This window comes from Cynocephalus volans, chromosome 8 (assembly GCF_027409185.1).
Source record: "Cynocephalus volans isolate mCynVol1 chromosome 8, mCynVol1.pri, whole genome shotgun sequence".
Classification (NCBI taxonomy): domain Eukaryota; kingdom Metazoa; phylum Chordata; class Mammalia; order Dermoptera; family Cynocephalidae; genus Cynocephalus; species Cynocephalus volans.
The window spans coordinates 117,062,210-117,089,501 of NC_084467.1; the positions used below are offsets into that span (position 1 = coordinate 117,062,210).

Below are 27,292 nucleotides of genomic sequence, written 5' to 3' on the forward strand. Positions count from 1 at the left end.
TGTGCTTCAGGTTGTCTGCTAGCTCTCTTATGTTTTCTTCATTTTAAAAAAATTCTTTTTTCTTTTTCTTTTTTTCCACCTAGGTTATTTTTAAAAGACCATCTTCAAATCAGAAATTCTTTCTTCTGCTTGTTCTAGCCTACTGCTTAAGCTCTCAGTTGTGTTTTTCATTTCATTGAATGAATCCTTCAGTTCCAGGAGTTCTACTGCATTCTTTTCTAAGGCTTTAATCTTTTTGTACATTTCCTCCTTCAGACCCTGGGTACTTTTTCTCATTTTGTTGTGTCTTCTGAATCTTCTTGTATCTTACTGAGTTTCCATAATATTGTTGCTCAGTGTTACTTTTTAGTCATTTCAAGGGCTTCCTGCTCTATGGGGTCTGGTACTTGAGAATTATTGTATTCCATCAATGGTGTCATATTTTCTTGCTTTTTCATATTTGTGACATCTCTGCCTTGATGTTTAGTCATCTGGTAGAGCAGTTGCTTTTTCTGTTTTCTGTAGTGGGCTTTGAGGAGAGAGACCTCCCTCTGTAGATATGTTTTATATTGACCATTGAGTGGGGTATTTTAGTATTGGTTCCAGCTAGAAGCAGAAGTGTAGTCTCTGTGTAGGTACTTCAGCTGCATCCACTGTTGAAATTGTATGTGAGTACCTACATGGCCTAGGCCCTGGGGTAGTGATTCTTTGTTGAGGTTGGTGACACTATGATGGTTCATCCAGGATATGGGCAAGCTCTCAAGTTCTTGGGAGAAGTACCTGGTTGCTCTCTTACTCTTTGGCTGGAGTGCTTGAACCTGGGTGGGCATTTTGGCACCCTGGCTAGCTCCTAGTGACCCTGCTGGGTGCATAGGGTATACTGGTGCTCCTCAGTTTGAATGGGTGACCCTGGGTGGGTTTTCTCTTTCCTCTTCCTACAGACAGAGTTCCTTCTTGGAATCTTGCTTCTCCCATTTGGGAGATGGGATGGTGGTGATTGGGGATTTTCTTCCTTACTCTATTGGGGTATCCTGGGTTTCTGTACTCTCAGGAAGTTCTGCATGTGTCTCTCCCCAAATGAAGGCAATCCTGTGGGCTGTGTATGTACCTCCCACCCCTAGGTGTGCTACTGTGTATGACAGCATAGTTCACCTTGTGGGTTGGGCCACTGGGTCATAGGTCTGTGCTCTCTCACCTCTTTCTCTGGGCTTCACTGGTAATTTTCCTTCTGTTTATGCTGATGAATGGTCAGTGGGCCACCTATAAGATGGCAGTGGTTCCTGATGTGACAGCAAACCACCCTTATGGCAACAATTACTGTGGCAGTAGCTGTCATGGACTGCTTGCACAGCACCCAGTGTCTGTGGCAGCAGTGGGAGGCACTACTGGCAGTGAGGTCACCAGGCCCACTACTACCATCATCAGGCAGGCAAGGTCACCTCCCAGGGCCAGTGAGGTGGACAGGTGCACTGATGCTGTAGAAGTGATTTGTGTTTTGATCCTAAGCTTAAGACCAGGAGAAACCTATGGCTTTCATCAATTGCTGTTATGTAGGGTCTGGTGGTGCCTTCCAGAGCCCCTCTGATCTTTTCTGCCTCCTCTCCTTAATCATCAGGAAAAGGGATGGCTGTAAAAGATCCGCAATTCAGAATCGTACTTCAGCACACTCCTCTTCCCTTATTATTACCACATTCTTAGGCTTTTCTGCTGTTTCTGTTTCTGGATTGTGGGAGTCCACCAAGACCAGAGTAGGAGGAAAAGGCTTTATTACTTGCAAGTAAGAAGAACACTGGGGATCACTCCCAAAGCAATGTCTCCTAAATCTTTCTTATGGAAGCCAATATTTAGTTTAGAAGCAACTTTTTAAAATTAATTAATTAATCAATTAATTTAGAAACAACATTTTAATTAATTAAATAATCAATGAATCAATTCTTTAAACAAATCTTCACTGTGTATTTTCAAGATACCAGTCATCGAGAAGGATTTATTCTGAAGACCAAGCCCCTTTTCTGGACCAGAGCCTGTCCTGGCTCAGCTCCAGATATACCTCAGCATGGGGAGGTATTGCTTTTGTCTGTAAATGTGTAGACTGTGGGTCCATCTCCACACAGAGAGCAGAGTCAAGGGCATGGAAAGATGCTTTAGTTCAATGCAGAGCTCAGGCCCACAGCTACGATTTAGTCAGGACATAACCCTCTGGCTCTCACTCAATACCCAGAAATTTAGGATATGGGTACAGAAACAAGTGGTGTCCATCTGGGCTGGTAAAAGCACATGATATTTTGTGATCATGTGATGGAGCAGGTGCCCAGAGGTGCTCCCAAACAGCAGGCTCTGTGGCCACTTTTGCTGCTGAGTATATTTCCACTGCTGCCACATAAGGCAAGAGGGAGTTGCTCTTCCAAAGATCATGCCCCAAGACCCACTTGCTTTCCCCTTCACTACTCCAGCTCTACCCCTCTCCCATAGCTGTTTCAGAGTACAAAGACACTTTACTGCAATATGCAAATCCCTCAGGATGCAAACTATATCTGCGTGAATAATTACCAGCACAGTTTTAGTACCTCATCTTGGCATTTGCTGACACATAAAGCAAGTTTTTATTGTCATCTCTATACTGCTTCCAAGTTTAAACTTTTGTTCTCTTCCCATCTAACCCCAATTCCAGAGTTATTTTCTTTTCTTCCCTGGTCACTGAAGAGACAATGTCCTTTCTATTTATCCTCAGGTCCTCACCTCATTTTGAAGCCAAAACTATCACCCTAACCATTGGATTTTAAACTGATGAGTTTTTGATTTCTAACCCAAATTTCCCTGAACAAGTTGGTAAATGACACATGTTTGTAAAAGCTTTAGAGGTCTGGCAAGCACAATGTGAGTCAGCTCCTGATTAGATGAGAGAGCTAGCCATGCAAATGTGAGGTGGCCAGTCTTTGTGGTATTTCATTGGTTACCTCCCATCTGACATGTTGTTTGAATGTAGGTAGATTATCAAACTGGCCTGTATGGAGAGATTAGGAACAAAAATAATGAAAGCCAAGTACCTATAACTAACTCATTAAACAATATAGTATTTATTGAGGACCTTATAATAATAGCAAAACAGCAACAGGCATTTTTGATTGCTTAATATGTGCCAGCCACTATGCTAAACACTTCCTATGGACTATCTAATTTAATCTTCACAGTGACTACTTGAGATAGGAATTACTGTTATCCGCATTTAAATATAAGGTCATGAAGGGTTATGGAAATTATGTGGCTTGCCAAGGTCTTAGAGCCTATATGTGGTTGATCCAGGATTTGAACTCATGTAGACTGACTTCAAAGCCTATGTGGCTTAACACCAGGTAGGAGGTCATGTGCTTTGTGCTGGGCATTCAAAAAAATCAATGAACAAGACAAGTAATGTCTCTGCTCTTACGGAGTTTACAGTCTAATGGTAGAGATAAACAAGTGAATAATTGGCGTATGTTATGATAAGGGACATGATAAACTCATGGCTTGTTCCTGTGACAGAACATCACTGGTCTTTTGGCTTCCTGCCTCTTTCCTCTCAGCCATTCTGTATGTGAAGATCACGTTAGTCTTTCTACGGAACTGGATCTTCAAACTACAGTAAAACTATAATAGCCTAAATCCTCCTCAACTGGAACATGTTTATCAGGAAGAACTGAAAGGACTAAGGAAGTTTACTCTAAAAAAGAGAAGACTCAAGGAGAACACGGTAGTTATTTTTACATAGTGAAGAAGAGAGTCATTACTGGCTCAAAACTTTCCTCAACATGTTTCCACAAGCCTTTAGCCTAGAGTACCTATCATGTGCCAGGGGCTGTGCTTATTGCTGTGAATACTAAGAAGAATCCTAAAAAGAAGTTGGAAAGGCAAACCTGAGAACCACTGATTATTAAACTAATTAATTTGCAGATGCTAGGGAAAGATCAACGAACTCTATGAGAAGAGTAAATGGGGAGATATGGAGTGCAAGGGAATTATGGAAACAGGAAGAAAAAGGCAACTAAGAAGAAACTTGATCTAGGGCATGTAAAACAAACAAATTAACACTCTTTTTATTACTGGTGATTCAGCGAAAGTGGGTTAGGAAGTTTAGGCTTTGGAGTTAATACATCCAGGTTCTGAATCCTGCCTCAGTTTCCTTCTAGTTTTTGATCTTGGGCAAGAAACTTAAACTTTATTTATTTTCTCATTTTTAACCATGAAGATAATAATAAACATATCAAATAAATAAATGACAGAGGATATGATAAATGCTTCAGCAAGTCATTGTTAGCTTCATTGACTCTTTTATTCAATGTCACAGAGACTTGAATGGGGAAGTTACAATGAAAAAGCTTAAACAAAGTACATAAGAACAAGACCAGAAGTCAAGTGGGAGGAAAGTGGTGTATTATTTGGAACATTTTGGTTATAAATGACAAAAATTTAACTTGAACTAGAGTTTTTTAAAAAATATAAGAATAAAAGAATACAATTGTTCATATAACTCAAAAATCCACAGTAGTAAGGCTGGATCCAGGGGTTCAGATGACATCATCAGGTGTTTTCTTCTTAATCTTTTGGCTCCCGTTATTCTGTGTTGGATTTTTCTCAGGTAGGAATTCTTTAGTTTGTAGCAAAAATAGCCTGTGGCATATCTAGGTTTATGTGGTCTTTAGTGCTTACAATTTTGAAATAGAGAAATCTCAGAGATTGTATCAATCCTGAAAAACCCTGTCCCAGGCTTGAACCATGTGCCCATCTCTGAACTAATCATAATGTTTAGGATGAGGAAGGCAACTCCGATGGACCATCATGTACCACATGCTCAGAACCGTGCTGGGACCCCACCTCTCCCAAGATTGCCATGAGCAGATGATCAAGGCTGGTCAATCAGAAAATTATAACCCTGAAGCAGAGAAACCCCACGAAGGCAATGTATAGTAGACCTGGGAGAGCAGGACCACCACGGATAACCCAGACTTGTAGAGCTGCCAGTGTGCAACACCAGCCTGCGAGAGCTGAAGCATGGTCTGAGACCAGGAAAGCCATATGAGTGAAGTTGCCTGAGGACTTGGGGACCCAACCCCATACCCCCCACACCTGTGTACAGAGGACATTGAACATGGGAGTCAAGGTACATGATTCACCAGCTGTAAGATATAATGCTTGCCCTGCTGGTTTTTTGCCTTGTTTAAGACCTGTTACTCCTTTCTTTTAGCCTATTTTTCTCCTTTTGAATGGGAATAGGTACCCTATGTTTATCCCACCATTGTATCTTAGAAGGAGATAACTTGTTTTGATTTTAAAGATGGGCCCTTGAGACTTTGTACTTTTGAGTTGAAACAAGTTAGGACTTTGAGGATGGAATGAATGCATTTACCTGTGAGAAGGACTTGAACTTTGGGGGCCAAGAGCAGAATGCTGTGGACTGAATTGTGTCCCCTGAAGTCCATGTATTAGAAACTTAATCTCCACTATGACTGTTTTAAAAGGGTGGGAAATCCAATTGTGGTAATTGAAAGGTAGAGCCTTGAAGAGGTGATTAGATTGTACGGACCATGTCCTAGTAAATGGATTAATAAATCGATGGTTTAATGGTGGTTGTGGGCATGGTTCTGAGGGCTTTAAAAGGGGAAGGAATGAGAAGCTAGCTCTCTCCGTTGCTCCACCATCTGCCATGTGACATCCTGAGTTGCCGAATAGAGTCACCAACGAGAATAAAGCCCTCACCGGATGTATCCCCCAGACTTTGGACTTCCCAGCCTCTGAAATTGTAGGTGATAAATTTTGTTTTCTTACAAATTACCCTGTTTCAGATATTTCTGCTGTAAGCAACAGAAAAGGACTAATACAATCGTCCTGAACACAGCCCAGAGTTGGAGAGGTGCAGTGACATGGTTTGGATATTTGTACCCACCAGATCTCATACTGAAGTCTGATCCCCAATGTGGCAGTACTGGGAGGTGTTGGGGTCATGTGGATGGACTCCTCGTAGATAGATTAATGCCCTCCTTGGGCAGGGGGTAGAGGGGTTGGGGGGAAGGAGTTCCAGGAGAGCTGTTTGTTAAAAGGAGCCTGGCTCTCTCTATTGCTTCCTTTCCTGTCATGCGATTCCCTTGCACATACCAGCTGCCCGGCCACTTTCTATCATGAGTAAAAGCAGCCTGAAGCCCCTGCCAGATATAGTTGCCCCAGAATCATGAGCCAAATAAACCTCTTGTCTTTATAAATTACCCAGTCTCAGGTATTCTATTACAGTAACACAGAAGTGAACTAATACATGCAGTTACTAGAAAAGCAAATTTTTTAACCAAAAAAAGAGAAAAGAACAAAGAAAAAAAATAGCTACCAATACCCACAAATGGAAAGGAGACTGAAATTCAAGATACATAACAAAGCTTTTGATAAATGTTATTGATACCAGATTAGGTAAAGCAAAAAATGGAATGTGGCTTCTCATCACCAATGCACATACTAATAAGACAAATTTATGACATTTTATTACCATAAAAATACTTAAAATAATTTTTAGTGTCAGTAACACTATTTGATTTGGACAAAGGTATCCTTCCTTATGCTGCATATTTTAGAGGGATCACAAATAGACACAGCCAACAATGAATTTATTAAAAAACACAAAAGTACTTCTGCCCTTGGGATCCAATGTTCAGTGATGGCCTAAAGGCACATAATCCTAACATCTGCTCTAATAACTAACACCTTTCACTGCCCCAGAGGAATGGTTCTCCACATCTCTTATCCTTTGTTCTCAAAATAAAAAGCAATTGTGTCCAAATACCATTAGGTTGGTGGCTTGTGGCACTAAGAGATGGATACTCCCTAGCATGAAGAAAGGTTTGAATGTCAGAAGCTCTTAGGACAGGGAAAAAAAAACAAAAACAAATTAATTAACTTATCAAATTTGTCCTCTTGAGTAACATTAATGTAGCAGGTTCCTGTATAAAAGATTATCATTTCCCAGCAGTGCTAGTTGTCCATTCTCTTGCTTCTCTTTGCATTCCAATTTGTGGTTCCACAGAGACTCACTGACTAGCACAGCTTGCACATGGCAGATGAGAAATGTTGTGTGATGTTAAATAACTCATATTACTCTTAAGTCTAGATATTTGTAGCCAACATAATATTCATAATATTCAGGGCCAACCCCGTGGTGCACTCGGGAGAGTGCGGCGCTGGGAGCGTGGCAGCGCTCCCGCTGCGGGTTCGGATCCTATATAAGGATGGCCGGTGCACTCACTGGCTGAGCGCCATGCAGCCGGTCACAAAAAGACAAAAAAAAAAAAAAAAAAAAAAAAAATATTCATAATATTCAAAAATCATGGGACTGATTCTTAGCATTGTCAAATACACAGACATTGAACTCTACAACTGTGAATAATTTGATTTTACAAAGATATTTGAGATTTAAATAAAGGTTAAAATATTAAATACAACTTCAGCTTAAAATAATTTTGAATTAAATTTTTTATATTTATTAAATACAACAAATTATTTGTTATGTTAAGTTATATTCATATTTATTAAACATGATTCAAATTTATTTGAACACAAGTATTTTAGAAAAAATAACTTTATTAAAAATATAAAATTGTGTTTATAAAAACTTTTACATTTACTGTAATTTGAATGTTTTGTGAAATTATATTCAAATTTCAAACACTTTGAAGGAAGACATTTAAAATTTTTTTAGTCAGTGAGAATGAATACAAGTCAAGAATATGATTTAAAAATTTTGATCTCACAAAAGAAAAAAGCTTTAAGAAAAAAGGAGGATGAACTATTTAGAACTGTAAACAAGGGAAGTGAACATACTACTGACATGCATGACCCTCATGAAATTTGTGATTAAGACATTACAGATGTTTTGTTACATAAATATATAAAACCACTGTTTTTTATTTATAAAAACAGTGCACCTGAGCAAAAGGATTATTGTCAAATTTGCAACTTGATCAGGTGAAAGGAAATGCCCCTACCTTTATACCCCTTACTAAACAAAAATTTAATTATTAATAGAAACAATGAGAATGAAAAATAAAATTATTCAAATGAAATTTACAATTTGGAAACATCAAATGCAATTTTGTTTTGCCTATTGGAAGATGAAGAAAGTTATATTCAAGAAATTGGCAAATTTCATGACTAAGGATGGTTAAACCTCCTGAGCAGTATTAGGTAAAAGTATTAGAAAATAGCCATGGCATCTCTTGACATTATACGAATGTTTTGAGCAAAACCAGAATTCAGTTCAAATTAATGTGCCTACTATAGAATTTTAGTCAAAAATTCAGCACATTTTTTGGTGCTATATAAACATTGTGTAGTTTGAATTTGTCACTAGAAGACATGACCCCAACTATGCCCATAGATATGACATTCTTTGAAACAATTACATACAATATTTTCTGGATATATCAAGGATAAAATATTGTGATGAAAGGCATATCAAATTTGACCTTACAACCACTGTTGGACACCTGATGGAAATGTGAACCAAATGCTGTTAAAAACAATTTAGTTTAGGTTAAGCAAGGTAAGAGAAACAAGAGAAAAAATTTAAATAAATAGTGAATAATGATCTTTAGCAGAAAATAAAATCAGCTTTAATTTGGGTTATCCACAGTCATTTGTTAAGAAATATTGCTTGCTATTAATGAAGTCAGTAAAAGCAACATCTAAGAAATCATCCTTTAAAATGGTAGAGAAATATTACTCAAAATTTTATAGAAAATATTTTTTCTAAGTCAAAAGAAACCACATGTAAAATAAGCAACAAAGGTGATATTCCAATAACGTAAAAGAAATTCATTCAATAAAGGAATCAAAAGAGCATTTCCATAACTCTGAATGAAAGAATTCATACATAAAGATTCTGGTATTAATTTCTATTCAGACTATTTTTAAGTCCATTAGAGATAAAGTATAGTCTCACTTAAAGAGAGATAACTCAATATTGCCGTTTTTGGTTTTCTTTATAATATTTCAGAAATGAAATTTGGAAAGAACTTAAGTAATACCATGTGGATCTAGAAGTTGCTTCTAAAGACAGTAAAAAATTGATATAAGTGATAGTAATTTATAGGATGAAATTTAAATATTTTGTAACATTCTGTGATAATTTATTATTTTTGACCCCATTACAATGTTTGAACATAATATGTAAAATTTATGGTTCATTCCTATCTTCAAATGTTGCTTTAAACATTTTCTTGTCAGCTCCAATTGCTTCTGCCTCAGAAAAGTGAATTTTCTACAAATTGAAATTAACAAAACTATCCAAAGACCACAATAACTCAAAGAATATTATCTAATTTTGCATCGCTTTCAATAAAACAAATACTATGTGAAAATATTGATTAAAAGACATAAGTAGTGATTTTTCTGAAATTCAGGCAGTAAAATTTAATTTCTTGGAACAAACATATATTTTATGGATTATGTGTCTAATACCCAAACATATGCAACAATAAATAATTTCAGACATCTTCAGTATATCAAAATCATAACTTCATGTATATTTTTTAGGTTTGATATTATGAAGATATATTTGTCTAGGTAAGATTTTAAAACATATTTTATTTATTCATTCACTTGATTTCCAACTTTTATATATTTATACAAATATTCTTCATTTGTACTTTCCCACAGCGCACATATATTAGAGGCAGTCATTGCTAGTATAACCAAGTGTTTACCTGGGATAAGCCTTCTTTCAAAAAAACTTTTTCAACTCCTTTTTCACAACTTAAGAAAAGTCCAATTCCTGCCTCATGATTTCTTTGAATTCTCAGAGGTTTATATTCTTACACTTACCTCTGACTCCTGATGCAATTAGTTCAGTTTATAGATTGTCGTATGTTCAAAACATACTTTCCCATTCACGTGTTCACCTTGGTGTGGTATCCCCATTTCCACATAAAATTTGTCACATGTGATACAGATCAAGCTTTACTAAAAGTTTGAAAAGATGAGGTGGAGGGGTGTGGGGTACACAAGTCATTGCAGAAATGCTCACTTGCAAATGAACGTTGGCATGCCTGCCCTAAGTTACTGCAGCCACACTCCCCTGAAAAGTGTTTCAAGTCTGTGGCACCTATATGGGATGCACAGGCTCCTTTTTCCTCCCATCTTCTTTCCCATCTTTTTCTCAACCATTTCTTTCTCATATCCATTCCCCCTCCTGTGAATTTTGAATTCCTTTTATGCAATAACACAAAACAAAACTGTCTCTAGCCCTTACTCCAGCTCCAGGCACACACTGGCTGCACCAAAACCCATTAAGGTTCTTGGCAAAGGGACAATGTACTACACTAGTGGCACAAAAGACCAGCAGAGTCCCTGAAATTATTTTTAACGAGATCTATCCCCACTTTCCCTTAGAAGACAGCTGTTGTTTTAAATAGCAGTATTCTTTTTTTCAGTTTCGCCAGAAATAGTCTCATAATGGCACAAGAATAGAGGCCTGTGACCCATCAGGACCTAAGCATAACAGCATGGCTGCTGGTGGTGTGTGCTGTATTCATACAGACTCACATAGTAATTAGACCAATAGCATAGCTTTATTTAGAGTGAAACCTCCTAGCACAGAAGAATGAACAAAGGTAAAATAGAAATACTGTTGTGGATCTGAAAAGCAGCTTTCATAGACCAGTCCATGGGGAATAACCCCAGGAGGAGGGTTGCTCACCGGACTGTAAGGATGCCCATGTCTGGGAGAGCAGTGTGACTCTCATTTGCTCTCAGAGAACTGCTAGAGATTAGGACTTGGGTGAGGAAGAAGCTAATTGCCTCCATTTACCAATTGGTTGTCCATGAAGAAATACCCGCCTACTAGAAGAAAAGATCACGTTGGGGAACATCAGGTCCTTCCCACTCATTCATACCATTTCTAGGAAAGGCAAGAGTTTGCTGGGGACTATTCATATGTTGTCACTTCTTTCATCCTCAACAAGACTCTTACTTGCCCTTGTATTAAAGTTCTTCCTTGTTCTTGGTGCAGAGAAGCCTCTGCAGGTATTTATTCCTGGAATCTTCTGGTTCCTTCCCAGTCTCAGGAGCCAGAGTCAGGGGCTATTCAGTAGTCCGTGCAAGGCCTCAGAATAATACAGCCGCGGCTTCCTTCTGAGGAGTTCCTCACCTTTGCTATTGTGCTTTGGGCTCCGTGACACTACCATCCCAAACACAACTGATCAGACAGTGAAAGGGGGAGTTTGGACACAAAGGCAGCAACAAATGTCAGGCCAGTCACCTCTCACCCCTCATATCCGAGACTCCTGAGCCTAGACATTCTACTTCTAAATATTTCTCTCTCCTTTCTGTTTACATCTCTTCTTTCTCATCACCCCATCATCTCTTAACTTGGATTGTTGAAACAACTAAATAAGAGTCACTTTGTGTCAAGGGTTACTCCCCTCCTTCCAGCTGTTAACAGAGTGATATTCCAAAATGCCAGTTGGATCATGTCATTTCCATGGTTGAAAGACTCCAGTGTCTTCCCTCCAGGGGCATTTAGGATAAAGTTCACACTTATTGGCATGATTAAAATGTCTTAATAAGCTGAACACTGCTTACTTTTAAGGCATTATCTTTCTATATTTTTACCAGATTCTTCTCCCTGCTACCGTCTTATACTCTATGCTCTAGTCACAAAAAACTGCTTTCTGTTTTCCACACACTATGATATCCCCCATTCCTTTGTGCATATTATCCCTTTTGCCTGTAACAAAAACTCACCCCAATTACCCTGTTAATAAATTCATCCTTTTCATTTATTTCTCATTTTGGGTGTTACTTCCAACCAGAAACTTTTCTTGACCCCCTCGACTGGATTAAATACCTCTCCTATGTGTTTCCTTAATTACTTCTTAACTTGTCTCTTTCTGGGATGTAAATTCTGTACACAGGAATTCTGTCTTTTTGCTGCCTTTATCCCCTAAGGCTTGCCAATACTTAGCATACAGGGAGGGCTCATTAAATCTTTATTTAAAATTTATTTTTATTGGATACTGACAAATTATAATTGCATATACTTATAGGGTATACAAAGTGATGCTATAAGTATACAATGTAGAATGACTGAATCAAGGTAATTGACTATCTTTCACCTCAAATATTTATTATTGGATCCTCCTGTCTAACTGAAACATTGTTCCCTTTGACCAACATGTCTCCATTTCCCCCTTTTTCTAGCCTTTGATGACCATCATTCTATTCTGTTCTCTGTTTCAATGTGTTTGATTTTTTCAGCTTCCACATTGGTAGAGTTTGGATGTGTTGTCCGCACCAAAAGTCATGTGGAAATTGATCCCCAATGTGGCAATGTTGGAAACTTATTGAGTCACGGGTGCGGATCCCTCATGAATGGATTAATGCTCTCCCTGGGTGGGGGGATTAATGCGTGAGTTCTCACTCTATTAGTTCCCACAAGAGCTGGTTGTTTAGAAGACCCTGGCACCTCCCCTCTGCTCTCTCTTGCTTCCTCTCGCTATGTGATCTGCTTGTACCTGCTGGTTGCCTGCCACTTTTCACCACGAGTAGAAGCAGGCTGAGGCCCGCACCAGACACAGCTGTCCCAGAATCATAAGCCAAATAAACCTCTGTTCTTTACAAATTAGCCAGTCTCAGGTATTCTGTTATAGCAACACAAAACAGACTAATACACACATACAAGTGAAAACATGCAGTATTTATCCTTTTGTTATTCTGGCTTATTTCACTTAGCATAATGTCCTCCAAATTCATCCATGTTGTTACTTATGACATAATTTTCCTCTTTGAAAAGGTTGAATATTATTTCATTATACACACACACACACACACACACACACACACACACACACACACATTTTCTTTATCCATTTGTCAGTTGATAGATATTTAGGTTGATTTCATAACCTGATTATCATAAACATGGGAGTACACATATCTCTTTGGCATACTGATTTCAAATCCTTTGGATATATAACCAGAAGTGGGATTGCTGAATTATATGATAACTCTATTTTCAGTTTTTTTGTGGTACTTCCATACTGTTTTCTATAATGGCTGTATTAGTTCATATTTCCACCAGTAGTGTACTAGGGTTGTCTTTTCTCCTTGTCCTCACCAACACTTACCTTCTTTCATCTTTTTTATAATAGCTTCATACCTCACAGATGTGAGGTGATATCTCATTATGGTTTTAATGGAATTTTGCTAATGATTTCTAATATTGAGCATTTTTTCATGTATCTACTGGCAATTTTTATGTCATTTTTGAGAAATGTCTATTCTGGTTCTTTGCTCATTTTTTAAATATGATGATTTGTTTTCTAGCTATTGATTTGTTTGAGTTCCTTATATATTTTTGATATTAGCCCCTTATCAGTTGTATCATTTGCAAATATTTGCTTCTATTCTGTAGGTTATCTCTTCACTCTGTTAATTGTTTCCTTTGCTGTGCAAAAGCTTTTTAGTTTGATGTGATTCCATTTGTTTATTTTTTTTTCTGTTGCCTGAGCTTTTAGACTAATGCCCCCCAAATTATGCTCAGACCAATGTCATATAATTTTTCTCCTACGTTTTCTTCTAGTATTTTTAAGTTTCAATTTTTACGTTTAAGTCTTTACTCTATTTTGAATTGATTTTTATATATGGAAGGAGATAAGGGTCTAATTTCATTGTTTTGCATGCGGATATCCAGTTCTCTGAATACCCCTTATTGAAGAGACTGTTTTTTCCCCCATTGTGTATTATTGGCACCTTTGTTGAAATCAATTTACTGTAAATGTGTGGATTCATTTTTGGGCTTGCTATTCTGTTCCATTGCTTGATGTGTTATTTTTATGCCAATACCTTGCTGTATTAATTACTACAGCTTTGTAATGTAGTTTGAAGTCTGGTAGTATGATATTTCCAGCTTCATTCTTTTTACACAAGTTTGCCTTGGCTATTCAGGATTTTTTTGTGGTCCCATATGAATTTTAGAATTGTTTTTTCTATTTCTGTGAAAAATTACATTGGAATTTTGACAGGGATTGCATTGAATTTGTAGATCACTGGGTATTATAAAGGTTTTAACAGTATTAATTATTTCAATTCATGAACATGGGATATCTTCCCATTTGTTTGTGTTTTTTTTTAAAAAAAGATCAGATTTTTATAAACTTCACTTTAGAGATCTCTCAAATTCTCAACTAAATTTATTCCTAGATTTTTTCTTTTAGTATAAAACATCTTATACTGATAACAGGATATTTCAAGCTCATAATTTAACTTTAATGCATATAACCCCATTTTATGTTTTGATGTCAATATTTGCATCATTTTGTATTTGTACCCTGACAATTAATTTTAGATATAGTTGTTTTAATATATTTGTCTATTAATCATCAAACTAGAGGTAAAATTTCTTTACACCATCATTTTAGCCCAAAGTATTTTGGATATCATTCTATATTATTTATGCCATTCAGTTTTATGCTTTTGTGTGTTTTATATTATTAATTAGTGGTTTTTGGTTTTTGTGGGGTTTTTTATACAGCTTTAAGAACTCCCTTTAGTAATTCCTGCAAGGCAGACCTAATTGTGACGAACTTCCTTATTTCTGAAAGACAGCTTAGCTGAGTAAAATATTGTTGGTTGTCAATTTTTTTGCCTTTAGCACTTTATATATATCATCTCACTCTTTCCTGGCTTGGAGAAATCTGCTGAGAGTTGTACTAGCACTATCTAGTATGTAATATTTTCCTTATCTATAGTTGCTTTCAGAATTTTTTTTCTTTGATTTTTGATAATTTGATTATTATGTGCCTTGATGAACCTTTCTTTGGGTTAAATTTCACAGGAGAGCTCTGTACTTCCTGTACCTGGATGTTGGCATCCTTCCACAGATTTGGGGAGTTTTTAGCCATTATTTCTCTAAATATGCTTTCTGGTTTCTTTTCTTTCTCTTTTCTACTTGTAGAACTTCTATTATGCATAGGTTAAGTTTCTTGATGGTGTCCCATTACTCCTGTAAGTTTCTTCCATTTTTTTCTAGTTTTTTATGTTTGTTCCTCTTACTGGATATTTCAAATATTCTGTTTTTAAGCTCACTGGTGATTTCTTCTTGATCAAGCCTACTGTTGAAGCTAGATTTCTACTGTTTTTTTATTGTTGTTGTTGTTCAATCATTGTATTCTTCATCATTATGATTTTGATTTTTAAAAATTATTCTTATTTCCTGGTCAAACATTGTTTTGTTCATGTATTGTTTTCTAAACTTTATTTAATTTTTATTTGTTTATTCTTTCAGTTCACTAAACTTCTTTAAGGGGATTATTTTAAAATTCTTTGTCATTTCACAGATTTTCATTTCTTTAGGGTTCATTGTTGAGCTTTGTTAGTTTCTTCTGAAGGTGTCATGACTTTCTGATTCTTTTTAATCCTTGTGTCCTTGTGTATTTGAGGAGACAGCCATATGTTCTAGCTCTTACAGTGCTCTTTGGCAGGGGTAGACCATCTCTATTTAGTCCAGCATGTGATTCTGGATGAGCCAGCTGGTAATAACCCTGGGTAGGTGGAGCTTCCTTTTAAATTCTCTTGATAACTGTGATGCTGCCTTTGCTCTGATTTTGGGTGGTGCTGCTGGCTGGGTTCTACTGTTAGGCAAGACCACTGGCTGAGCTCTGCTATCAGCCAGATATGCTGGATGGACACTGCAATCACTTCTGATTGAACTAAGCTACAGGGTGTATTTCCTGGCCTGGTGGTACTGCTTTTTGGGGATCTGCATGCAGTTAGGCAGAGTTGTAGGTGGGGCCCCAAGGTTAAGCAAATTCACTGCTTGGGAAGGACAGAACCTGGATATGGCAGAACTAGCCCCTGCTCTCTGCCAAAATGTTCTGTCACGGTTGTCTCCCTTTCTCGGTGGGGTCTCATATGGGCTTTGAAGCTACGCGGAGTGATATTTAAACTTTCAGGTGTGGCAAAACTAGCCCCTGCTTTTTCTTGAATTGTGCTGTGGTGAACATCTCTCTCCCCGGGCAGAAACTTTGGGTAAAATCTGAGACTGGGCCTGGAAACTGGCTGTGTAGAGATTCAAGCTGGGTAAAACTCCTCACCACTACTTGGAGCAACCAGCTCAGCTTTGCAGGTGGGCTATGCTGTTGGCTGGTCTCTCAGGTTAGGTACCACCACTGGCAGGTACACAGAACTACCATCAAGATATGTGAGTTTGTCACTGTGAATTCCAACTCCTTGCTTTGTTTCTACCTAACCCCAGGTGGTCTCGGTGTGTCATTACCCTCTGTGTATCACACGAGGGTGGGCTTCCTGGGAAGCATCTCAGAATTCTTGGGAAAATGGATGCCCACTTCCAGTTCTCTTTTCCCACTATAGTAATTGAGCCCTGGAAAATTCTCTCCTGTGTCTGTGCCAACTTGGGGGAGGGAGGAGGGATGATGTAGTCAGTGGAAACGTTTCTCTTACCTTCTCTTGTGGTCTTTATTCATTTCTGTGGTCCATGCAGGTGTCTCAATCTTAGTTCCTGGTTTAGGGTTTCACAAAGGTATTCTTGTCTGTGGATAGTTGCCAGTTGAACTCTCTGTGGGAGACAGTGAAGCTTGGGACTTAATTCTGCCATTTTGCTGATTTCACTGGCTAAATTTTTATCAAATAAATTAAATAATCAATAAATAAAACATGAAAAGTTAGAGAAAAGGTAGTCAAGCAGAAGTAGGTAAAGGGGGGAGAAGCAGAGTGGGAGGAGTTGAGTCACCCACATGGAGGACTTACAGAACTGCTATTGATTAATTGCACCCACTTTGAAATGAATACATTTATTATTGCATTTTGAACTAGTAGTGAGTGATGTGTCAGCCACTTATGAGTTCTAAATGTTTGGCTGATTTATTTTCTCTTCCTTACTTTTGAAATAGAGCTCCCTACACCCTCATAGCGTATGCGATCTGCTTCTGTAGAATTGCTTGCTTAACCTAAGTAACTCCGTTTGCCCCCTGTCTGACCTTCAGATTACTCCCCCTTCTTCATGAGAAACCGTTGACCTTTTCATAGAAACAGAAACCATTGCATAGAAACAGGAGCCATACACAGTGAATTATTATATGGGAACAGGAACCATACACAATGAAAAGTTGTATGCTTGACAGCTCGAACGACTCATTCTCAGACTCTGTAACCTAGCTCCCTAGCTTGCTTTGTGCACCTGGACAAACAGGTGTGCCAATGGGATGTAGTTTTTGCCTTTAAAAACCCACAAGACCAAGGCCCAATACCGCTCTTCCTTGGTTGCTCCTTGGGAGACTGATGCTGTCCAGCTGGAGTGAATAAACTGCCCTTTTCTGCACGAGTAGCGAGTAAGTGCATTTCTTGTGGGAGGGTGCCTCACAACACTTTCCCAGCTTTCCTTACAATAAGCCCCTATGAACTGTAATGACCTGGGCATATCTCTGTCCTGAAAAACTGATGGAGCCTCACTAACACCAAAATAAAAGAAAAAAAATACAAACCTTAAACTACCCTAAGCATTTAATTTAATACTTCCCATATGTCTAATAAACACTTATTATAGCACAACTAGGGATATAATAGTTGTATAAAATATTGTCTCTCCCATAAAAAAGCTTATACTTAAGGAGATAGTTCATCCATCCACAAACAATAATCAAGTATCACTAAGTAGTATTTAAGTGAAAATTGAGAGAAAAAGAAAAAAAAAAAAAAAGGAAGGTGAGCTCAGTGTGAGCTGAAGCCTTCAAATGAAGCTTCAAGGAAGGGGTGAAGTTAAACAGAAACTGAAATAATTGTATTATTTACATAGTTTTGGTATGTCTACTTGGAGTTCAGCCTGAGAAAAAACCAGGCTGTGCCAACCTACAAAGGGTGCTCTTTAAAAAACTATAAAAAAATTTAAAAATCTGGTCTTTAAAATTAGATCAGATGGTTTTCAGTTCCAACATGTAAAGAGTTTAAAAGTCATCACTCACATTCTGGCAACAACAATGACAGCAACAAAAAATATAAATATGCAAAATTAAGAACTTCTTATGGATGCATCAAAGAACTGAGATTATAGGGCAAACTGCTACCCATAAATCTGAAGAGACAGGTGAATCCAGGGTGTCACATGGAGACAGATCTGCTTCCTGCTGGAGAAACCCTGGAGTTGTAAAAGGGAACACTTAAATGGTAATTTTGATGAATTGAAGAAGGCTGAGTGAAGAATATCCTGAATAAGAAACTCCTGGAAGCTACAGTCTTGGGGGGGAGGGCCCACTTTTGTGGGTTTTACCACCAGATACTACACAGGGCTCTTATGGTGAAGAACTGAGAAAGAACTTCTCATAGTTCTGGTGGAGGGATGGGAAGTGTAAATGTTTTGAAATACAACGCGAGTCTTCTCCATAATAAAAAATGTCTGCAAAGGTGAAGATTTACCAGCCTCATGTGCAATCGGGGAAGTACATTTCTTTCACTTCAGCCCTGTCTCACCTCAGAGTGGAGAGAGAGAATAAGATACATTTGTGAAGGTCACATCCTAGGAACGCAGGCCCACTAAATGACTGAGATTTAATCATAAGATTATAGAGTGCTCCCCACTTCCACACCTTACCACCAGATCAGTAGGGCTCCAATATAATGGTAGGTCACAGTTAAAAGAACTGCAACTGTTAAACTGTCTCTGAGTAGCAATGCTTATGGAATCCCAAAGTTAACAGAGGAGATAAAAACAAAGACACTAGAAAAATTTGAAGTCTCTGGTCCTTACAGATATAGCAAACATTAAATACAGCCCAACTCCTAGCCAGATTAACATAAAACTTCACATTAAATGATTATTTACATCAATTTCTATTGCCCAATGTACCATGTTCAGCTTTCAACAAAAAACTACAAAGTATGCTAAAAGACAAGGGGGAAAAAAAAAAACACATTCTGAAGAGACAAAGCAAGGATCAGAAAGAGATTTATATGTGACACAGATTTGGGGATTTTCAGACAGGAGATTCAAAATAACTATGATTAATATATTAAAAGCTGTAGTGGAAAAAGTAGACAACATGCAAGGTAGATGGGTATTGGAAGCAGACATAAGAAACAATCAGTAGGAAACCTTAGAAATCAAAAACATTGTAACAGATGAAGAATGCCTTTGATACTCTCATAGCAGACTGGACGTAAGTAAGAAAAGAATTAGTGAGCCTAATGATAGACCAATTGTCTACCCCTACTGAAGTACAAAGAAGAAAAAAATGAAAACCAGAAAAACAAGAACAGAACATGTAAGAATTGGGACAATTTCAAAAGGCGTAACATGTGCAATTAGTATATCAGATGGGGAAGAAAGAGACAAATGAGAAGACTTATTTGAAGTATTAACAGAGAGAATTTGTCAGGATTAATGACAGAATCCAAAGTGCAGATTCCATGAGCCAGAAAACATCAAGCAGGATAAATAAAAACAAAAACAAAAACAAATCTAAAACCAGGTAGGCATATTGATTATTTAAGCTGCAGGAAACCAAAAACAAAGAAAAAATCTTAGAAAAAGCCAGGTGGACAAACACCTTACTTATAAAAGAACATGATAAGAATTACAGCAGACTTCTTGTCAGAAATCATGCAAGTAAGAAGAGAGTGAAATAAAACATTTAAAGCTTTGGGGGAAACCACCCCCCCCCCACCTACCTAGAATTCCACATTTAGTGAAAATATACTCCAAAGATGAAGGTGAAAAAAAATACTTTTTCAAACAAATAAAAACTTAGGAAATTTGTTGCCAAGAGATTGACCTTTAAAGTGTAAAGGCCAAAGGAAAATTTCACCCCTCAAGTTTCATTAATAAAATTCACTGACAAATTCAAATCAGTAGGAAGAAAAAGCATAACAAATTTTATTTAATGTTCTGGAAAAGGGATAAAGCGTAGGGGTAATCACAAGAGAATGATGTCCCAAATTCCAATGGGAGTAACAAATCTTATATACTGTGTTCATAAGAGAGAGAAGATAGGGGGAGGTAGAAGCCCCAAAACAATGGTCTGAGACCAGGTTTCTCTGATGTTCTGGAGGGAGGTGTTGTCACAAGTGAAAGAAGGAAATCAGAAGTTAAAGTAGAGACATCTTGTATGCAAATGAAAATACTTCAGGTAGTCTCACAGCTGCTCTCAGAAGCAATAGATAGTGGCCCAGGGAGGTACCGCAGAAGTCTGGGTATTTGCATATACAGACGTAATTTTTTTTCCACAAGAAACAAGCCTTCTAGCCAATCTTGTTTTTCCAGTCTCTCTGAATTGGCCATCTTGAAATAAGTCAAAGAAATATATTTGAGGGCTGAAATATTTTGCTTTCTTATAAAAGTAATTTTAAAAGAATTTTTTCAGGCACGAGGAAAATTATGGGTCAAAAACTGGGATCTACAAAAAGAAGAGAAGAGCATCAGAGAATGAATTCTATAGTATTAATTTTATAGTGTGCGTATCACTAGGAAATTTCTGGTTATCATCAGGGTTCAGGGCTTGTCATTCTTGTTGGAAAGTGGGACCATTAGGAGTCTAAGCAGCTGAATCCGGGGATCAAATCAAGCTATCTGGGGCACACACTGGCCAGATTCTCCAGAAATACCTATCTTATTGAAAGTCTCAAAATTATTAAAATTATTGCCCTGATTTTCCCAGAAATCTTTGCATGGAACCATTTAAGTTTGGCTGATGCCTCTCAATTGTGCTGAGAAAGACACTGGAAGAGTCATGACAAGAGAAAAAATTATCTCAGCCAATCCTGCTTAGCCCATGTGCATCTACACCAAGAATAAACTCTCACTTGAGCCTTTACATCTGGAATCAATCCCAGTCAGCCTCAACTCGTGAAATTCTGGATCCTTTAGTCAGATTATTTCCATTTCTCATTTGTAAAGCTGCTAGAATATTCCAGCAAGATAGTTCTATTAGTTTTCTAAACCTGTCATAACACATGATCACAATTTGGTGGCTTAAAACAACAGAAATTTTTTCTCTCCCAGTTGTGGAGACTGGAAGTCTGAAATCAAGGTGCCTGCAATGTCATGCTCCCAGAAGGCTGTAGCGGGGACACTGCCTTTGCCTCTGCTGCTGGTGTATCCTAGTATTCCTTGTCTTGTGGCAGCATACTGAGCTCCACATTAGTCTTTACTTACGCGTGTCTGTGTCTTCTCTTCTGTCTTTTATAAGGACACTTGTCATTAGATTTAGAGCTCGCCTTAATGCAGGATAAGTCTCCTTCTGAGATCCTTACTGTAATTACATATGCAAAGACCCTTATTCCAATTAAGGCACATTCTGAGTTTCTGAGTGGACCCATATTTTAGTTAGATGAGACCAGTACAGTGACCACCGTAAGTTCTGGGTCTGACCTAGTGCCCAGAAGTTTTGCCTGGTGAAGATAACAGATGTCAGCTTTCATTGCTTTTGCTTAGAATTACTTCAATTAAGTTTGGTTTCTTTTTTCTTTTAAATAAGAACAAAGTTATTTAAGAAACAATTCGTTTGACAAAAAATCAAAACTTTTAAGAATATGCAATTCTGGAAGGAGATAATAAAAATGACCTCTTTCTAATGGTAGAAAGCTTAATATCCCAAACATATTCACCTACCATCTATATTCTACTACCAGCACTTAATACCTAACTCTTTCTGCCAACATAAACAAACACAAGGGAACACCCACTAAAATAAAGCCAGGCACTTTACACAATGAGAGCCACTTAATCTTAACTGCAAACTTGAATGGGAACATGTTTGTGTAACAAGCAGTCCATATGCATTTTTGTTCTTACAGATGGGAAGCCAACAGCAGTGTGCTTGTTAGCCTACACCGACCTCATTTTGTATAGTCTCTGACCCTTACCTCCACCCCCTCTCAGACCAAATGCCAATAATCTCATTTGAAATGAAAAACTGGGTAGGAGTTTCTGGATATTTTAGAGAAATAGTTATCTCCAAAGTTAGGTATGCCTCTCTGCCAATGTCAGTTGGTGGCAATAGGCACTTCTGCTTAGCACTTAATTAGGATGAAGAATCAGGAAGACACTGAAGAATGAATATTCTGTCTGGATGGAAGAGAAAGTCATACTGAAGACAATCAAAAAGGATTTTTTTAAACAGGAGGAAAAAGACAATACTTTGGGAAATGTGTTTATATACTCAGTAAACCATAGTTAGGATCAAAAGCACTGGTTGATGACTGAGAAATAGTAGACCACCTACCCAAAGCAAAATAAAACAAGACAAAAATGGATGTACTATAAGAAAGATAAATGGAAGGGCTCAGTTTTAAGGGGCTGGCCAGCATTTGAGAGACAGCAGTTCAAATGGTTTGTGTATAAAGAATCTAAAAAGCGAACTGCTTCCCAGCGTCACTTAGAATTAGTTGAAGAGCTGGCACTTGAACCAAAGTCCCCCAGCTCTTAGCATGGTACTCCTTGCAGTGCTCATTCTTTTTCTCTGTACTGTGCACCACTTTCCATCTTTCCCAAGGGGAAGACTAATTAGAGGCACAAATAGATTGAGGATCATAAGCTTCTCCTCCCACTCATGGTCATTGATTTTCCTTCCAGTACTCTAGGGAAAGTAATCTCAACATTTACTAAATATATTCTGTGTTTCAAATGTCTGCTGATTTTTTAACACACATAGTCATGCCAAATGTCAGTTGGCATCAACCTTCCCTTTGTCATACACATGCAATTGCTTAAAGTTGGTTCAAACATACTAGTCGAGGTGTAAAGGGAAGTTCAAAACACTTATAATTCTCAAATTCATTAGAATTTTTTTATGCTTGTTTCTAATGCTGATTTCTTGATTCCCCTTCATCTCACTTGCCCTTACTTCCTGTGGCTATTGTCTTTTCTTGATCTCACACCAACACAGAAGAGGAAGCCAGCCCATTTCCTTGTTTGCCACAAAATAGCAGTCAGCCAGACCCTTGTTTTTAATAGCAGAATTTATAGTAGGAGAGAATGGAGAAAGGTTACATTATAGCACCACAGTACAAACTGTTTCAATGTTAATATCTCATATTTCTTTTTTAAATTCTTCAACTATCTCTACTAATTACAATTGCTCATTGGACCACATTTCTCCATAGGTTGTCATCTATGCCATATTGCCCAACCTCTCTCTACACTTTCTCCTCTATTATCTTCTCTACTTCCAGAGGACCACCAAAATCCAGGTGTTTTTGTTTGTTTGTTTTTGCTTTTTTGCAAAGCAGTTTAAGATCTCTTTGCTTATCTGTCCCTCTACAATGATCTGGGGTATGCAGAAAAGGAGAGGAAGTGGGAGCTCAACATTGTGACACAAAGTGGCTTAAAAAGTTATTTTGTTATGGAAGAGACCATTTTGCTTCAGAGAAAAGGGACAAGTGGTTATAGAAAGAAATTGCTTTAAATGGCATTGTTTACATGTCATTATGTTTTATTTGCTATATGTCACACCATAAAATCTGGGACAAGAGCTGAGATGAGACCCAAAAACCAGAATTTTTTCTCATCAGGTAAAATAATTGGACCAGAATTTGACTTCAGTTTTCTGTACAGGTACCTAATAGGAGGTGGATTCAGGTTTTGAAGACATGAAAATGAATGTTTAGTTAGAATGAGAAAAAATGGTTTCCTATAAAGGGTCTCTGTAATGAAGGAAATGCTTTAGTTTCATTAGCTTTTCAGTAAGCCCACCTCTGAGCTTAACCAGAACCTTAATACGATAAGCTCTTCACAGTTCATCCAAGGCTCAGTCTGGTACACAAACTCAACTGTAATAGAAAGAAGACATCTTCTAAACTGCCAAACCCAGGGCACCCAGATGCCCTATTGTACTTGCAGAAAACTATTCTGTATGCTTCTTTGATGTCCATTAATTAAAAAAAAAAAAGTAAGAAATTTAAAATCGGCACAGTTACAATGGAACTTAATGCATACTTCCTCCCCATGCTGGCCTTGCTTTTAATCCAACAGACACGTGAAAAAATGTTCAACATCACTCAGAATCAGGGAAATGCAAATCAAAACCACACTGAGATATCATCTCACCCCAGCTAGACTGGCTGTTATCAAAAAGACAGAGAATAACAAATGCTAGCAAGGATGTGGAGAAAGGGAAATGCTCCTACACTGTCGGTGGGACTGTAAATTAGTGCAGCCACTGTGGAAAACAGTATGGAGGTTCCTCAAACAACTACAGATAGAACTGCTGCAGACCCAGAAATCCCATTTCTTGGTATATACACAAAGGAATGGAAATCATTGTGTTAAAAGAATGCCTGAACTCCCATGTTTATCACAGCTCTATTTACAATAGCCAAGAGTTGGAATCAACCTACATTTCCATTGACAGATGACTGGATAAGGAAATTGTGGCATATATATATATATATATATATATATATATATATATATATATATATATATATATATATATATATATATATATGCTCAATATATATACACTCTACCATAAAAAATAACGAAATTCTGCCATTTGCAGCAACATGGATGAACATAGAGAAAATTATGTTAAGCAAAATAAGCCAGGCACAGAAAGAACCATACCATGTCTTCACTCATAAGTAGGACTTAAAATAAAGAAATAAAAGAAATGGATGGATGGAAGGAAGGAAGGACAGAAAGCAAAGAAAGAGAAAGAATCACAATAATATGTTAAACTTTCAAAAAAAAAAAAGAGAGAGAGAGAACAGACCTGTGGTTATTAGAGGTGAGAAAGGGGGAGGGGAGGTAGTTTGGAAAGAAACTAGTTAAGGGTCACAAAGATTGATTACATTTTGTAAACGTGAGAATACTAATTATCCTGATTTGATCACCACATATTGTACACATGTACTGATATTTGATTCTGAACCCTACAAATATATAAAATCAATAAAAACAAACAAACAAAAAGCCTTGTTTAATAGACAATCTTATTGAAAAATGATTAATTAGGTAGTCTTTTTCTTAAAAATTATGATTATAATCAACACTTATTAAACTCTTAATAAAGGCTAAGCACTGAGCTAAGAATTTTTTGTGCATCACTGTATTTAGTACTTACAAAAACTCTTCGATGTATGTATTATTTTTATCCTCCATTTTACAAATAAGAATATTGAAGCTTGTAGAATTATTATCTTCCCAAGGGTATAGAGACTGGATCAGTTTCCAGTCAAAGTGAACTGTGATGACAGAGGCCAAATGCTGACCATTACACAATACTGTCTTTTGACTAATGGGAAATTCAACATCTCCCTGAGAAGGTTACTTTATTTGCAACACTCTGCAAGAGGGAGACTTCTTTAAATTGGTATTAAATCTGCTTATCCGTAGACTTGGTCCAATGAACTGAGGCTGTAAAGGACAAGGTTAGGTCTCTTATGGTATTACTGCTAAGTCTTTTCCTATATGGGCACTCATTTTCTTTGTAGTCTCCTCCCTAGAATGTCAGCTCCAAGAGGGCAGAGACCATAGCATGTTCTTTGCTGTATTCCCAGTGCCTGGAATAGTGTTTCAGTCTGAGAGGGCCTTCCCCTGAAAACTACACTGTACAAAACAAGATTCCTGCTAAAAGGGCATAACTTGAATCTGATCATCAGGATACATCAGGTAAATCTAAGCTAAGGAACATTCTACACAATAGCTGGCTTATACTCTCCAAAATATCAACGTCATGATATGCAAGGAAAGACTGAAGAACTGTTCTGGATTTAAAAAAAAAAAAAAAAAAGACTGAAGAGACATGGCAATAGAATGTAATGAGTGAGCTGTGATTTTCTTTTGCTTTTCTTTCTTTTGTATTAATGGAATAACTGGTGAGAAAAAAAAAAAAAGGCCTGTGGATTATATTAGGCTATTGTGTCTATGTCCATTGTTGTGTGATTATGTAAGACAAGTTTTCCCAACTTTATTATTATTATTATTGTTCCTCCAAGGAGATAAATTAAATTAATTAATTAATATGTAAATAAAATTAATTTCTCCCTAATAAGAAAAGTTAAATGATAAGAAATAAGATTTCATTGTGTAAGATTGAGCTTTGGAGGGCCACAGGTCATTGTTATATCTAAGATTTTTTTTTTTTTTTGCACAAAGAACTGATTTTTGCCCTCATGACAAAATTCTCACCCCCAAGAATGCAGGATGTAAGAGAATGTCCTTTTTTTAAAGAAATAGACACAAGTATTTAGGTGTAAAGGATCATCATGTCTGCAACTGCCTTCCAAAGGTTCAAAAAATGTAGGTAAAAAAATACACACATATAAGTATGTATATACATACATATGCATATGCACATGTGCATGTGTGTGGAGAAAGAGAGAAAGGAAATATGAAGCAAACATAGTAAAATAATTAACATTTAGGAAATCTAGTTGAAAAGTATAAGGGGTATAACCAACATATAAACCAATGAAAAAGAATGGAGAGCCCAGAAATAAACACTTTCCTATATGATTAATTCATTTTCAAGAAGAGTGCCAAGACAATGGAGAAAGGACAGTGCTTTCAACCAATAGTGCTGAGAATACTGTATATTCACATGCAAAAAATGAGGTCAGACCCTTACTTTATGCCATATACAATTATTAACTTAGGGTAGATCAAAGACCCAAGTGTAAGAGCTAAAGGTATACAACTCTTAGAAGACATGGGAAAACTTCTCATGCCATTGAATTTGGCTGTAATTTCTCAGATATGCACCAAAAGTGTAGGCAACAAAAGAGAAAACAAATAATTGGACTTCAACAAGAGTAAAAACTTTTGTCCATCAAAGGATACTGTTAAGAAAGTAAAACAACAACCTATAGAATGGAAGAAATATTTGCAAGTTATATATCTTAACATCTGATAGGATTAATACTGAAAACATATAAAGAACTCCTACATTTAAAAAAAAATTGAAAAGTGAACAAAGAACTTATAGATATTTCTCCAAAGAAGATATACAAATAGCCAATAAAAGCACATGAAAAGATATTCAGTATCACTATCCATCAGGGAAATGCAAATCCAAACCACAATGAGATGCCACTTTATACACACTAGGATGGCTATTATATTAAGAACAACTACAATAACAAAAATAAGAAATGTTGGTTAGAATGTGGAGAAATTAAAACACTTTTGAATTGCTGGTAGTAATGTAAAATGGTGCAGCCATTGTGAAAAGCAGTTTGGTGCTCCTTCAAAAAGTTAAACACAGAATTACCATATTTCCCAGCAATTCCAATCCTAAGTGTATGAGCATTCCAGAAGAATTGGAAACAGGAGCTCAAACAGATACTTGTA

At 37.1% G+C, this 27,292-nt stretch overlaps 1 pseudogene; it reads left to right on the plus strand.

Annotated features, from left to right (window-relative positions):
* The first annotated feature begins 1,246 nt into the window (after positions 1-1,246).
* Positions 1,247-27,292, plus strand: part of LOC134384337 (mucosal pentraxin-like) — a 43,086-nt pseudogene continuing 17,040 nt past the window's right edge.